Here is a 16984-nt window from a genome sequence, read left to right as displayed (position 1 = left end):
ACATTACTTCCTTAAAATTACTACCTTAAAATTAAAACTGCTACCTTAAAAATAACAGTAAGGTGAAACTCTTCTAGTAAATGATAATAAATTATGTTTCTTAAGCATAACTATCTCAACTCGACACTTTTAAAATCCCCAAGGACATAAAATACGTTCTTAACCATGATAAAAGTCTTCAAGGATATAATATATAAACGTTTTCAACCACGATTCACTTTTAAACATTTTCAAGAATATCTATACACCTTTAAAATCTGTAAGAATATAATATACATACTAGACTATTATTACCTTCATATACCCGAGTCTAAAGAAGTTAGAAGTAGTTCACTGAGTAAACTTTAAAATTAAACCTACAAAAATCAAGAAATGGAGAACATGAAATGCAACAGAAGAGAAAGTTTGATTGTGGCTCATTGAGAATCTGGAATATTTACAGAAATCTACGGAATCCTGTTCGTGCCACTTAAATTGTCGCCTCGCCAACACGCGACAACGCGATAATTATCGCGTTGTCGCCTTGTCCGGAAACATACTTACATACGAGATTTAACAGTCCTCGCGAGGTTAAGAGCGCGACAATTATCGTCTTAATTGTCGCTTGTCTTTTTTTAAACCTCGCATCGTGAAATTGAAATCCAATATACATAGTTGCGAGAATTTGTAAAGTAAAACCTCGCATTGTCGCCCGGTGATAGGGATAATTTCTTACTATAGCACTGTTGGTGATTTTTTTTGCTACACCGTTGACAAAGAGAAACTACGGAATCCGGTTAGTGTTCCATTGAATGCCGACGAAATATTGTCAAAAAACGAGTATGAAAACAATTTTCTACGCGCCGTCGGAAAAATAAACTTTGCATTTTTTGCTTAAAATATTAGCCGTAAAATAAGGAAAAATGCTTATGAAATATTTATTTTACGTAAATAACTGCAACTAAAACTTTTTGTAGAAAATGACACTATTTGAAAGTTGTTGGATTTAACGTAGAACCGACACATGATAGGTCATATGGCGACTTTCCAGCTTTAATTGTGGAGGAAGACCCCAGGTGCCCCTCCGTGTATTATTTCATCACGAGCGGGCACCTGGGTAGAACCACCGACCTTCCGTAAGCCAGCTGGATGGCTTCCTTACATGAAGAATTCAACGCCCCGAGTGAGGCTCGGACCCACATCGATGAGGGGCAAGTGATTGGAAGTCAGCGACCTTAACCACTCGGCCACGGAGGCTGTGTTAAAAAAGAAAATATCTGTTCGTCCGTCTGTACGTAATTTAGGATATAAGCTGTATTTCCGTACGGAAAAATCCGTGTTTTTCAATAACTTCAATTAATTCTAGAATGTCCAAACAAAAGATATTTTTATGAAATAACTTCTATAAATAAAATGTAAATATTATTTAAACATACATGTAATTTGAATATTTTTACAAACTACGGTTTCGTCGTGGGACAGTCTCAAACTGTACCATTTTTCGTGAAACTATGCGTATTTCTTCATATATTAAATATAGAGGTTGGCCTTGTCAGAGGAGTCATATCTTCATAACCTGATGTCCGATTTTCATAAATAAATGATACCTTAATGCAAAGGACAAGCCAGTACCCAAAGAAAACAGACCAAGTCTGGTTCAAATCCGGTCGGCCAGGGGTCAAGGTCACAAGTTTAAGTCCGGTAATATTACCAAAAATTTAACTTTTATGAGCAGTCAAGGCAAGGAATATCTTCACTGAGTCCAACGACACCATTGGAGCAATTCTCACGGCTCCCTCAGTCGGACCAGCTTAGTATTTGCCAGCAACCTACCGCATATAACAAATTTTGTCATTTTCTGATACCTGTCCTGAGTTCTGTTGGCATTATATGGACTTGTAAGTAGCTTAAATGTAAAGCTTAGATATCTACCAACATATCCATATAAGGTAAAGGTAGGTGCCCGGGATTTAGAGAAAGAAAAACGGAGACAAAAATACTTTGTGTAGCAAAGTGTACCTTGGTGAATATTCTAGAAAAGGTATTTTTTGTTTCAGTTTTTTTATTATTTGTTTTTTATTTTATTTTTTCAGGAAATCGAGTTTAATCTATTTCATCGACGGAACTCCCTCCAAAAATAAAACATCTTACCCTAAACTAATATTCTAGGGTGTTTATGGTTGTTGGGGTGTGTATCTTTAAAAACCTTTGAAAAATAAAAGTTGGTGTAATAATAAATTATTATTAGTAAGTGCTAGGCATAGCCTTTAAAACAAATGAGTGATGAATAAATTTTGACCCTCAATGAAGTGACTTTTACCTGATCAATACATACACAAATCACGAGAAAAAATAAAATTTTGGTCGGGTTTTATATCTTTTAAGTCCAGTGCTGCAGACATATTATAATTACAATATAATGTACACTGTAAAAAAATACCGTAAAATATTACGGGAAAAGTCCCGGCAGCTGGTTTCCAGGACAGTTCCGTAACTGTACAGGTTGACTGTAACAGTATTAATAACGGGCAATACTGTAGTTACTACGGTACCCAAAAGTTACAGTCTCCCCGTAAATATACGGTCTTGTCCTGGAAACCAGCTGCCGGGACTTTGCCCGTAAAAATCATAAATCATAAATAACGGGCAATACTGTAGTAGTTACTACGGTACCCAAAAGTTACAGTCTCCCCGTAAGGATACGGTCCTGTCCTGGAAACCAGCTGCCGGGACTTTGCCCGTAAAAATGTAAAATAACGGTTCCCGCAGTAATTGAGATATAGTGAAAATGCATCAAAATTAACCTAAATGTCTAACTAAAAGGGGACAATATTCATGAAATATTGGTACCAGAGTTATGGACTTTGTAGATGATAAGGTGGAATAAATATTTCAAGTCTGAATCAAATCCATTAGGTAATAACTGAGACAGAGTGAAAGTGCTTCAAAACTATAACCTGAAATTCTAAGTAAAAAGGGGGATAATTCACAAACTATTTGTGCAAGAGTTATGTCACTTTTGTAAATGCCGTGAGTGATGCTGAATAACTATTTACAGTTTTAATCAAATCTATTTACTGAGATATGAGTGAAAGTGTATGAAAACTCTATCCTGAAATTCTAAGTAAAATAGGGCACAATTCATGAAACATTGATATCAGAGTAATGGACCTTGTGTTTTATGATGTGGGTGATAAGGTAGAACAACTATTTTAAGTTTAAATCAAATCCATTTAGTAATAAATGAGATAGAATAAAAGTGCATCAAAACTTAACCTGAAATTCTATTTAAAAAGGGGAATGATGAGGAATAACTATTTTAAGTTTGAAACAAATCCATCAAGTAATTACAGAGATAAAGTAAAAGTGCATCAAAACTTTAACCAAAGTGCGGATGCAAAAGAATGCCAACGCCGGGTCGAGTAGGATAGCTCTCTATACTTTGAATAGTCAAGCTAACTAGACAAAACATGCTGAAGTCAGTGAAAAATTGTTGGCGGACAAAGAGTTTAATGAACATATTACTTAGACATAATAAAATAATCAATTTCAAGATTTTTTTAAGACTTCAAGATTTTTATTTCAAAGCCACTGCTCATTTAGAGCATATGACATAATAACAAATACAATAATCAAAGAAAAAGAACATACATGTATACTGCTATGTTGGAACATAAAATTTGATGTTTTATTTAGTTAGAATAATAAAAAAAATATTTACTTCAACATATACTTAATTAGATACATACATCTTAAGAAACATACCAAATTTTGGTCACAAGAATATGATACCTAAATCATATGGCAAAATATTAAAGTTCTGTCCAGAAACAATGTCAGTCTTAACTAGAGCTGTCACTATTGGTGACAAATGCTCCCAAAGTAGGCCCAACAATGCCACAGTTGTATTCACAAAAAAATCACATATCATTTTGTGACCTTGACCTAAGAGACCTCGGTCAAAAATGTGACACATCTTCTCAATATGGTTTACATTTGTGTCAGATTATTTTCAAATCCCTTGATAAATGGCAGAGTTATGGACCAGACAAGAAACACCTTTGACTTCCAAGTGTAACCTTGACCTTGGAGCTAGGGGTCTGCGTCTTGCACATGGCACCTCATCTCTATAGGGAACATTTATGCCAAGTAATTTCAAAATCCCTACATCAATGGCAGAGTTATGGACCGAACAAGAAACAGATCATGTTAACCTATAACCTCTAAGTGTGACCTTGACCTTGGAGGTAGGGGTCTGTGTCTTGCTCACGACATGTTGTCTCAGTATGGTGAACATTTATGCCAAGTAACTTCAAAATTCCTTAATAAATGGCAGAGTTATGGACCGGACACGAAACATACCCTGTTAACCTTTGACTTGTAAGTGTGACCTTGACCTTGAAGCTAGGGGTCTTGGTCTTGCGCATGACATGTCGTCTCATTATGGTAAACATTTATGCCAAGTTCTTTCAAAATCTCTTCATGGATGGCAGAGTTATGGACCAGACATGAAACAGACCATGTTAGGCCTAAAATAAAATATTGTTTGTTTCCCCATCCACGACCGACTCGAAAAAATCGGCGCGACCCGAAAAATTTTATCGCCAAAACCGAAAAGAATTTTTTTTTTAATTGGTACGAAAAAACCTGGGACAAAAAATGCATATTTCGAATTAGTTTGAGTACGAAACCGGTCTTTTGATCTGTATCGCATTGGCGCAAGTAAGTATTAGAACAGTCGGTGGTAAAAAGACGCTTGGAGATGACAAATTAGAAAATGGCGGAGCATTCAGTTTGCATCTCTGTAACTATAAAAAATGGAAACACAAATCGTTCGCTGGTTAACAAGAAAATTTGCAAGTTGTCGACGAAGTTGACAATGTGTGACATTGTTGACGAAGCTGTTGGTGATAGAGAAATTGAAACCACAGTAAATGCAGCAATTGATAATAGCCAGTTTAGCGTAAAACTGTCCACCACCGAAAATAGTGAACCCTTTACTACTGACAATGAAGAAACATTGCAACCAAATACCTTATTGTTAACAGGCAAGGAGTGAAAGAAAAATATAGTATGTGCTTCACAAGAATCACTTGGTCATTTTGCAGAAAGGCATTCAGATTGAATACATGTAAACTTGGTACCTATTTAAATTTTAGAGTGTTGGTATTCTCCTTGCAGTTATTCCTACAAATTTCAAAAAAAAAATATTTTACCTACCTACCTACCCATACTTCACCTGCTTGGGTCGAGATGGGGAAACAAAGAATATTTTAAGTTTGGCCTTAACATTTGACCTCTAAGTGTGACCTTGATCTTGGAGCTAGGGGTCTGGGTTTTGCGCACGACACTTCGTCTCATTATGGTGAACATTTATGCCAAGTTATTTCGAAATCCCTTTATGGATGGAAGAGTTACAGTCCGGACAAGAATTTACCAGGCGCACGCATGGACGGACAGTGCGATTTTAATATGCCCACCTTCGGGGGCATTAAACACTGTAACAGTAATTCCAGCATTTGAACTCAAAGTCTGAACATGAAATTTCAAATTCTGAACAATATTTCAACAAACTCATCATGACTCATAGTAGAACACGAAATGTCCACCGCCATCCCCTGATGCAAGTATTACAACAAATCGACTGATATTTAGAACCAATAACAGGGAACGCATAGACTTATATACAAAAGTTTTTTATTTCATTTTTTCTATTTAGTAATTTACACTAGAAGTTAAAAAGTTTGCTTTTAAACTACATAATTATATAAAACAAGAGCTGTCGTATGACAGCGCGCTCCATTATTCAAAGAAATGATTGAAAGAGAGGTCAAAATATTACCAAGAATTTTCAGACAAAAGAAAACAAATAGAACAAGGCAGTCTGAACGACAGCTAAATCCCCCGCCACTGCTATGGATAGTTTAAGGGTAAACCTTTGATTTTAGCTGTGACCGTGACCTTGAACTGACATGGCTGACTCATGAATTCTGCACAAACGTCTTGATGAGGTGATCATTTGACCAAAGTTTCATGAAAATCCTTCAAGGGGTTTAGGAGATACAGAGCTGAAACCTTTGACCTTCAGCTGTGACCTTGACCTTGAGTTGACATGGCTGACTCATGAGTTCTTGATGAGGTGATCATTTGACCCAAGTTTGATGAAAATCCTTCAAGGGGTTAAGGAGATACAGAGTGGACACCAAATGGAAGACCTTGACCTTGAGCCAGCATGGCTGACTCATGGGTTCTGCACATCGTCTTGATGAGGTGATCATTTGACCCAAGTTTTATAAAATTCCTTCATGGGGTTTAGGAGATATAGAGCGGACACAAAATGGCAGGCTCAAATCTTTGACCTTGAGTTGTGACCTTGACCTTTAACCGACAAGGCTGACTCATGGGTTCTGCACATCGTCTTGATGAGGTGATCATTTGACCCAAGTTTCATGAAAATCCTTCAAGGGGTTTTGGAGATATGGACCGGACACGATTTTGTTACAGACGGAAGGACGGAAAGACAGATGGAAGGACGGACGCAGACCATTCCTATAATCCCTCCGCCACAGCGGAGGATTAATAAACAAACAATGTTCCTGTATTTGTGGATTTTGATAAGTCTTGCACTAAATGGCAATGTGTATGAAAAACTGAACCAATTTAAAAGTGCAGAAATGGCCATAATTTAACCAAAGTAGATGACAGAGTTATGTATTCTTGCCTACAGATAGAGACTATTATACTGAACAAGTGATAAAAGTTTCAAAGCCATATGTAAAACACTTAACACAAAATATAAACTGGTACGAAAAACATAACCAAGATTTCTAAGTCAAAAGGGGCCATATTCAGGAAAAATCCTTGATGGAGTTATGTACTCCTGGCCTTTTACTGGACATGGTGATGGTAAACAAGTGTTGAAAGTTTCAACGCATTATTTTAAAAGACTTGACAAAATGTGGACTGGTACGAAATACTTAGCCAAGATTTCTAAGTCAAAAGGGGCCATAATTCAGCCAAAATCCTTGATGGAGTTATGTACTCTTGCCTATAACTGGACATGGTGATAGTAAACAAGTGTTGATAGTTTCAAAGCTTTATCTCAAAAGACTTTGTCAAAATATGAACTGGTATGAAAATTTAACCATGATTTCTAAGGCAAAAGGGGCCATAATTCAGCCAAAATTCTTGATGAAGTTATGTGCTCTTGCCTATAACTGGACATGGTGGTGACTAACAAGTGCTGAAAGTTTCAAAGCTTTATCTCAAAAGACTTTGTCAAAATGTGGACTGATACGAAAAACTTAACCAAGGTGTGACGCTGACGCAGACACCGTGGTGAGTAGGATAGCTCTACTTATTCTTTGAATAGTCGAGCTAAAAACTATTATCACTGGAACCTGAAACATCAATGTTTTTTTTTCCATATTGACGCTCAAATTTTATATTGGATATCTGACGTAACTTGTGATGTAAATTTCGTGCATGCCGTCGCATTTAAACAGTTCTGTTGCCAGAATAATTTTCAATCTCACTCAGGCTTAATAACAAATACGACTCATTTATGCAGTTATTTAAGTGTAGACATGGATGTAATAAAAAGATTATTAGATTTACATCAAGAAACCTGCCCCCATTTTTTCACAGGATATTTTGTTTTGTTCGATTTAACGTCGCACCGACACATGATAGGTCATATGGCGACTTTCCAGCTTTTAATGGTGGAGGAAGACCCCAGGTGCCCCTCTGTGCATTATTTTATCACGAGCGGGCACCTGGGTAAAACCACCGACCTTCCGTAAGCCAGCTGGATGGCTTCCTCACATGAAGAATCCAACGTCCCGAGTGAGGCTCGAACCCACATCGTTGAGGGGCAAGTGATTTGAAGTCAGTGACCTTAACCACTCGGCCACGGAGGCCCCTTTTCACAGGATAATATGGCGCTCCTAAAGTCGTGCAATATTTCCGCTGCAGAACTCTTGCAGATTTCTTGATACAAATCTATGTACCTATAATTACACTTTAGGCTCATAACAGATTATACAATTTGGTGTGTAAAATTTCAACTGAAACTGATCAATAATGTTAAAATTCTCCACACTCAATGTTTCAGGTCAGTAACAAAGTACAATGTACATGTAAATTTACAACTCTTTCTTATAATTTCTCTATTAAACATACAATTGAAATATCATGTGTTTTAACAAGTATTCATCAGTCAGGGGTGTAACTGTTTTAAGTTTTGTAACCTACAGTATTTCAGTTACTTTTCAAGCCTTTTATAACCTGTATTAGTCATATAAATATATGGTTAACTCAGGTAAGTTATTCAAAAAGTCTTCTTGCTGTATTCACAAAGTGACCTTTAAAGTAAAATTAGTAGCAAACTGTGGTTAATCAAATTCTCTTTTAGTCTGATCATGACTTGATAAGCATAAAAGGGATGTTAAGAGTTTTATAGCTTTAAAACTTTTATAAACCTTTATCATTCTTGTGTAAAAAAAATTTACTGCATGGCTGGAAAGTTAAAAATTCAAGGATTCAGGAAATAATTGCATTAGTCTCATTCAAAATGAGGAATTAGCTAAACACAGGAGGGCTTTGTAATATTTTATGATAACTAAAACAAATTATGAAAGTATATTAAGCAATAACTCAAATGGGTTATGAACTGCCATATTACAACTTGAAGCAGTTACAACCCTGACTGTTCATACCGTATTTATGGTACATGTAGTGAGGCAAGCATAGCAAGTTCTTCACAAAAGAATATAAATTTAACAAGAAATTATAATAAAAGACTTGACATACAAATATGATTCTTACATCATTAAATCTTGCCTGTTTTTCAGACTTTTCTACGCAATTTGATATGCTCAAGCAATAAAACTGTTAACCATACATGTATATTATTTTTCTAAACTCTTTTAAACCTTACCCTGCTAAATTTCCATAATGAACTTGTCTATCTTTCAATCTGGACACTACCATTAACAGACTGATTACAAACACTGTATATCATGATCAGACTGCACACATGTGCAGGCTGGTCATGATCAACACTGGTCGCTGAATTAATTGTGTCCAGCATGATACGGGTTGAAAGTACCGGTAATTAAAATTCTAGTGAGTTATATCTATACACCTTTTGTTAAAGCCATTAATTTAGAAAACAGAATTTAAAAAAATATATAATTAAGAAAAAATATATCTCATTTAGTGATTTGGCGTAGAATAAATCATTGTTTGGAGTTCAGATGGTTTCTTTTCTTGTGCACCGCTATGCCATTTGACGCCATGATGTAATGATTGTGACATCAGAACAGTGAATTTTTTGTATAATGAATTAATAAATCACTTTTTTCAGCCTTTTTTTTAATAGGAAAATTAATCGGATCGTGTTAGAATTTCATATATCAAATGAAAGCTTCTAAAGGTATTTTTCTTTTACAACACTCAATAAAGGAAGGTATTCCATTCAAAAGTATTAGTGACACAATTCAAAAAAGGGAATAAATTTTAGATGATAACCTGTTACATGTTGTTCCAAATGAAATGAACTTTGAAAATAGAGTTAGAGCTTAAAAATTCAACCTGACATTTACACCTGTATCATGTCTTACTAATAACTTATTAAATTATATACAGATTAAACGATGTAGCTTTGTAGTAAATTGTACATGTGTTAAGTAGAAATGGAACAAGGTCATCCTAACTTTTAACAAAATTAGCAAAATCTAGATTATGTAGTTTTGTCATTTTCCAACAAACATTAAAATATCCAATCATATTTAATGGGGTTACCCCACAATGGGCTTCAGACATTAAAAAAGATAGCTATCTTTCACTTTAGATATTAAGCTCAGATGTAGAAGATTACAATCAAGTATATAACTTAACCTAATATATATTTATTAATTTTATAGTATATGTACATGTAGAACTACAATCATATACTTCAAATTTTAATGGTAGTACAAATTTATACTATCTTTAGCTATACATGTTTGCAGTGTGTATTAATTCTAACCTAATGTATAGTACTGTTAATATGCATAAACTTGCTAAATTTAATGTTTTAACAATTCAGGTCTTGTATACCTTTAACAAAAGAAATTTCAAATACAAAGTAGACAAGTCTGTCATCAGATAATGACCAATATACATGATCATGTGAAATGTTACTAGCTTCTGTGGGTTATCAAAAAATAATGCACAGAGACAAACTATGAATATTTTGAAGAGAATAAGTATAATAAGTGTACTTCATACAATCAGTCTTCCTTTGACTAGTTCTACATAAATTAATATCACTTTTTTCTCCAAAATGACCTTATGTTGCAAAGGAACTACATGTATATAATATACTATTGATTTAAATGGTTTGTATAGAATAAGTATAACAAGAGTTCTTAAGCCAATAAATAAGTCTTTCTTTGACTAGATTTGTGCAAATTAATCTCACATTTTTCACAACCAGAATAAATAGAACTAGTTTCAACTTCAAAACGAAAAGAAGTGTTGCAACGATTCGAACAAATTAAATGTTTTCTTGGCCATGTTGGTGAGCTCACACTTGGTCACAAGTTGGTGTCTTCTCAAATCAACAGCTTCCAAGTAAACTTCAACATTTAACATCCTCAAAAGAGAGGACAACAACTTTTTCATTTTATATGTGCACTGAATGATACCATCCCTGGTATACACCTTTGTATATGCACCCCCTTGTAACACATTGCGGGCTCATTGAAACTTCATTTTCAATGGAGTCAGATCACCTGATATGAACATATCTCTATACACTTCTGCGGTTTTTCAACTTAAAAATACTTGAAATCTGTTAACCTGTCCAGCGACAAATTTCACAACATGCAATATTAAAATTTACACTTGTGTCTGACCAACTTATAACATACTGATATCTCCAATACTGAAGACATTTATAAGCAACGACGCCCTCATCGACAGAACCACCATCATTCCCCTTTCATATCCTCTACTCTTAGAGCATATGTACTGATACTGACAACAATGCTTTTTAAGATCAGTCATGGTTGAACTTCAACTTGAAGAATTTCAGGTGGCTTAACAACCAATCTATGAATCCCAACATTTACTCTTTGTGTAAATTAGTCGAACTAATCCGACAGTTTCTTTTATATTGTGACGGTCAAACTGAATATTGCTTTAATTTATCATTACATTAAAAGTTGATGTGAACATACTTTTGAACTTCACAAACTTTGTTGTCTGTTTGTTGTTGTTGTTGCTGCTTTTTTTTTTTTTTGTTTATTGAGAGTACAATTCTTCAAAGCTGCCTCCAGCTTATTAACGCACATACTCTGCAACATTAAAAATGTCCTCATGAGCAAGTACTACATTTGTTTTCTTTCACAGTAGCCACGTCTAGCCGACCTTCAACATGGTTACGAATATAGTTGGAACGAACCAGAGTCCACATTTATCTGCATTACTCATACAAATACTGCATTTTTCGATGTAAACATTGAACGGAACTGTTTTAGACAGTCAAAATCCAGACAGATGCACTAGTATGTGTGTCTTAAAATAGTTTCTTCCATTCATACGTGCATTTTTCAAACTGTTTGAAAGTCGAATCAATAATGGCGCTATCCCAGAATACACGCCGTTCCAACGGTCTTATACCGTAATCATATACTACGGTCTGTACCCGTTACTATTTAACCGTAAAACCCATTAAATTTTACGGTATTTTTTTACAGTGTAGATAAATGTCGTAGCTACAAAATAAGAACATTACACCACGAAATGAGGTTACAGGAAATAAGTTAGCAGCCCAGCGGCCTAGCAGCGTGAAGCTGGCAAGCTAGCGGCCTAGCAGCGTAAAGATAGCAGCCTAGCAGACTAGCGGCCTAGCAACCTATACATTATTATGTTCACTTATTTAAGTCATTGGCACGTCAGAGATATATAAGCAAATATAGATCTTGACCAGCCGCAAGGCTGTTTATCGCACAGCGTTGCTCAACCTGTCATCGAATGAAACGACATATCCGATATCTAATGCAGTATTAATGTTCAAATTGGTATAAATGAATAAAAATTTTAAAGCCTAGTGCTTAAACATTCTGAATTCTGAACCTTGGTAATCTTGATAAATACGGAATTCCATTAGGGCCATCGCCTTTGAATGTGTTGAACTGAAACGCGATACTAGATAGTACGATGAAGAAAACGCGACATCACGAAACTACGATAACGAAAACGCGACAAGACGATGATAACAACGCCATACTACGATAATGAAAACGCGATAATACGATAGTACGATGATGATAATGCGATACACTGTCGCGTTTTCCCCATCGTACTATCGTATTATAGCGTTTTCATTATCGTACCATCGTGATTTCGCAATATCTTTATCGCATTATCGCGTTATCACCATCGCACTGACGGGTTATCGCCATCGTACTGTCGCGTTATTATTGTCGCACCATCGCCTTCCGGTGCGCATGTGCATGCTTAAAATGAGAAGATTAGAAGTTATGCTTTTAATACAGCTGCTGCTCTAGCGATAGGGCGATTTGTAGATTCGAACGCGGGTGCCCCTGTGTGGAAATCATGATTTTTATTAATGACCCTCCTATAGCTTCAGCTACTTGTTAGTCAAAAGCAAAACATAATTAACCATTCATTTTGTATGCTTTTTCAGTTTTCGTAAATTTAAGAGACATTCATAGAAAATGCTTTCAACCAGACAAAGCGTGTGGGATGTTGAACAGGTTCAGAATGCTGTGCAGATATAATTTTAAAGCATTTCTCATACCTGTAAAATCATGAATAAAATCTCTCAGTAAAGTGTCGTTAACTCTGTCACATTTGGTTGCAAACAACTGTGCTTTTTATTCTATTTTTGCATAAAATTGCCAGACGTATTATTATTGATGCATTAAAATGAAAGTACGCAAACAATATTTTTCGAATACTTGCGATGCTCCGATTTCAGTGCTGATATGCGTCTTACGGAATTCAATACCGATAACTTGAGCTTTACAAGACATGCATTTGCTTTTCAGTGTAGAAAGTATTTGTGAAAATATTCACGTCAGACTAAAAAACGCCCTAATCATGGTACAATATGATATTCTTTTTGGTTGTTATTAATCTTACACTATAAAGAAAACTCAAAGCGATTGACCTGCAGAATTTTTGTCAAAGTACATATTTGGTTTTAGCTGAAAAACGTTTCACAACCCATTAGCAGGCATCAGAAACCATTCTGAGTTTCAACAGTGCTTAAATATCAAAATAAATAGAAACCAGAACATTTGCATGCGCATGGGCACTGGAAGGCGATAGAACGATGATAATAACGCGATAGTATGATGGTGAAAACGCGACAGTATGTAGAGATAACGCATGTTTTTTCGTGTTATAACGTCTGTAGAATCCCGAGGGATTCTGCAGATGTTATAACACGAAATGAACATGCGCTAACGCTATTCTAGCATAAAACGCGGAAAAAATACTAATAAATGAATACATCCTACCTCAACGTCATTAAATGTCCATGAAATGCGCGGGAATGTCTGAGCTGTTTTTACGTTGACGTCATTTCATTTTGAATTATCCGTTTTGGAGCCGAATGACGTTTACGCTTTGCCACGGAACTCACATATATAAAAAGATGTTATAACAGCACGTGAGCGCGAGAATCTCTCTGTTAACACACGTTTTCTCTCCTGTTAAAACACCCACGAAATGTGACAATAACAGCAGTTTTATGCTAGAATGATGGTGATATCGCGACAGTACGATGGTGATAACGCGACAGTACGATAGTGATAATTCGACAACACGATGATGATGAAGCGATACTACGATAATGAAATTGCGAATTCACGATACTACGATAACGAAAACGCGATAATACGATAGGGCGATGGTGAAAACACGACAATACAATGGTGAAAACGCGATAATGTATCGCATTATAATCATCGTACAATCATATTATCGAGTTTTCGTTATCATAGTTTCGTGATTTCGCGTTTTCATCATCGTACTATGATCGAGTATCGCGTTTCAAATTAATACATTCAAGGGCGATGGCCCTAACGGAATTCCATAAATAAACGCATTTCAACAACGTGACTGGAAGCGCAACATGACTATTCGTATAAATTGCAATAGATACATTAATTATCGTCCTCATACTTACTTCGTATAAAGCGCGAGAAAGTAACAGCAGTACACTTCTCAGATTCTTTCTACATGTATGTTTTTTTTTCAGTTTTTCACTGCAAGCGCTTTCAATGTTGTACTTATCTTCAAGAGGTTACTTTTTGTAATAAAACAATGACGTTACGTCATAACAACAACATACGGGAATGCCGTAAAAAGACCTAGCAGAAAACTTCACATGAACGCGTAAAAAGCATCATTAGAAATGCGTTCAGAATTGGTTGCCCTACCGGTCCTCGTGGCCGGTCCTTGAATGACAAACAAGGTGGGAACACACAAACACATTTGAAATGTCGTAAAAAGATAAAAGATATAACTGAAACATATCATTTCTCAGATACATTCAGGATCCAGAACCCTGAAACAAAAAGATTTACTTGGCGTTCGAAAGTACGTTCAAATATAGCGTGTAGGTTAGATTATTTTCTTGTTTCAAATGATTTGATGAATCTCGTTAAAAAATCGGGTATAAGGTCAAGTTTTAAATCTGATCACTCGATTGCATACATTACTTTCAATTTCGATCCAGTAGAGAGAGGGCCAGGTGTTTTTAAAATGAATAATAGTTTACTTTTGGATACAGACTATAAGAAAAAGATCACAAAAACTATAACTGAAATACGTTTATTAAATCTAGACACAAATCCTCAAATTCGATGGGAAGTTATTAAAAGCACTATTCGTAATGAAACAATTAAATTCGCAAGACATAAAAAGAAAAGTGAAAAAGAACAAATTAACAAACTTGAAAGGGATATTGAAGAAATTGAAATTAAGTTAGCAAACAATTTTGACGAAAATCTTACAAGAAATCTAAATATGAAAAAAACAGAATTAGATCGATATTTCGATGAAAATATAAACGGTATAATAATGAGAACTAAAAGTAGTAAAGTAGAAAATGGTGAAAGGAATATCAAATTACTAAAACAATTAGAGAAAAGAAATGCTGAGAGCAAACTGATAAAGAACTTAAATGTAAATGGCTCGGTTACATCAAACCAAAACAAAATTTTATTGGAACAAAGAAATACTATGAAAATCTCTATGAAAAGAAAAACAAAGTAATTCGGAATATAATTTTTATGACGAAACAAAAATACCAAAGTTGAGCCAAGTTGAACAAACAATTTGCGAAGGAATAATTACAGAAAAAGAATGCGCAGAGGCAATTAAAGACATGAAAAATGGGAAAAGCCCAGGATCAGATGGTATAAATGTTGAGTTTTACAAAATATTTTGGAACGAAATAAAAATGATGTCATTAATTCTTTCAACTACTCTTTCCAAAATAACTATTTAAGCCAATTGCAAGCACAAAGTTTGATAACATTAATTCCAAAACCAAATAAAGATTTATCTCTGTTGTCAAACTGGAGACCTATAAGTTTGTTAAATGTTGATTACAAAATATTAACTAAAGTAATTGCTAACAGAATAAAATTAGTGTTAAATAATTTAATTGATAACAGTCAAACGGGTTTTATCAAAGGAAGATACATCGGTGAAAACATAAGACTGATATATGACGTAATAGAGAATGCAGAAAAAAATGATAAACCGGGCATTTTATTTTTTGCTGACTTTGAAAAAGCTTTTGATAGCCTAAATCACGCATTTATTGCTAAAACACTGGATCTTTTTAATTTTGGTCCAAATTTGAAAACTTGGGTAAATGTACTTTATAAAAACCCGACAAGTTGTATACTATATAACGGTTTCTTGTCTGATTCCTTTAATATTAAACGAGGAGTGAGACAAGGCTGTCCTTTGTCCCCTTACATATTTATTTTAGCTATTGAACTACTCTCTTTAGCCATTAGAGAAAATAAGAATATTAAAGGATTCAAGATATTTGATATAGAAGTTAAAAACAGCATGTTTGCAGACGATGCCACTCTGCTTTTAGACAGTTCTGAAAACAGTTTTAAAGAAACGATAAACATCTTTGAACAATTTTCGTTTATCTCAGGCCTTAAACTAAACTATAATAAATGTACAGTTCTTAGGATAGGCTCGCTCCGAAATCAACATGACCTAGTATACTGTAGAAAAAAATATGAAAACATTACATGGACTTCAGAAAGTGTAAAAACCCTAGGTGTAACTTTTCATTCAAGTACTGATGAAATACTTAGACTAAATTATGATAATAGATTATCACAATTTCAATCGGACATTAATAGATGGAAAGCTAGACACCTTACAACTATAGGTAATATTTCAGTATTGAAATCACTAATTCTTCCAAAGTTAACTTATTTGTTTTCTGTTCTACCTAATCCTTCGGATGAAATTATAAAACGAATTACTCAAAGTTGTTATGAATTCATATGGAACTCAAAAAGGGATAAAGTTAAAAGGGACATAATAATACAAGAATTTGAAAATGGGGGCCTGAATATGATCGACATACCAATATTTTTAAACTCCTTAAAATCAAGCTGGATTAAAAGAATAATAAGCGACTCAAATAATGGACTGTGGAAAGAAGTAATAAAGAAACACATGCAACACTTATGAGGAATATCTTTATTTAAATGCAATATAAATACAAAAGACATATTAAAACTAAAGTTAAAAAACAAATTCATAAATGATATATTAGTTGCATGGAGTAAAATAAATTTTATTGAAAATCCTCAAAACATATTAGAACAAATCGTTTGGCAAAATTCATATGTGAAGAATAATGACTCTCTACTTTTGTTCCCGCTATGGAAAATTAAAAACATAAACCGTATTAAAGATGTTTATGATGCAGACACAAATAATT

This window comes from Mercenaria mercenaria, chromosome 7, assembly GCF_021730395.1.
Source record: "Mercenaria mercenaria strain notata chromosome 7, MADL_Memer_1, whole genome shotgun sequence".
Taxonomy (NCBI): domain Eukaryota; kingdom Metazoa; phylum Mollusca; class Bivalvia; order Venerida; family Veneridae; genus Mercenaria; species Mercenaria mercenaria.
This window is presented reverse-complemented; position numbering follows the sequence as displayed.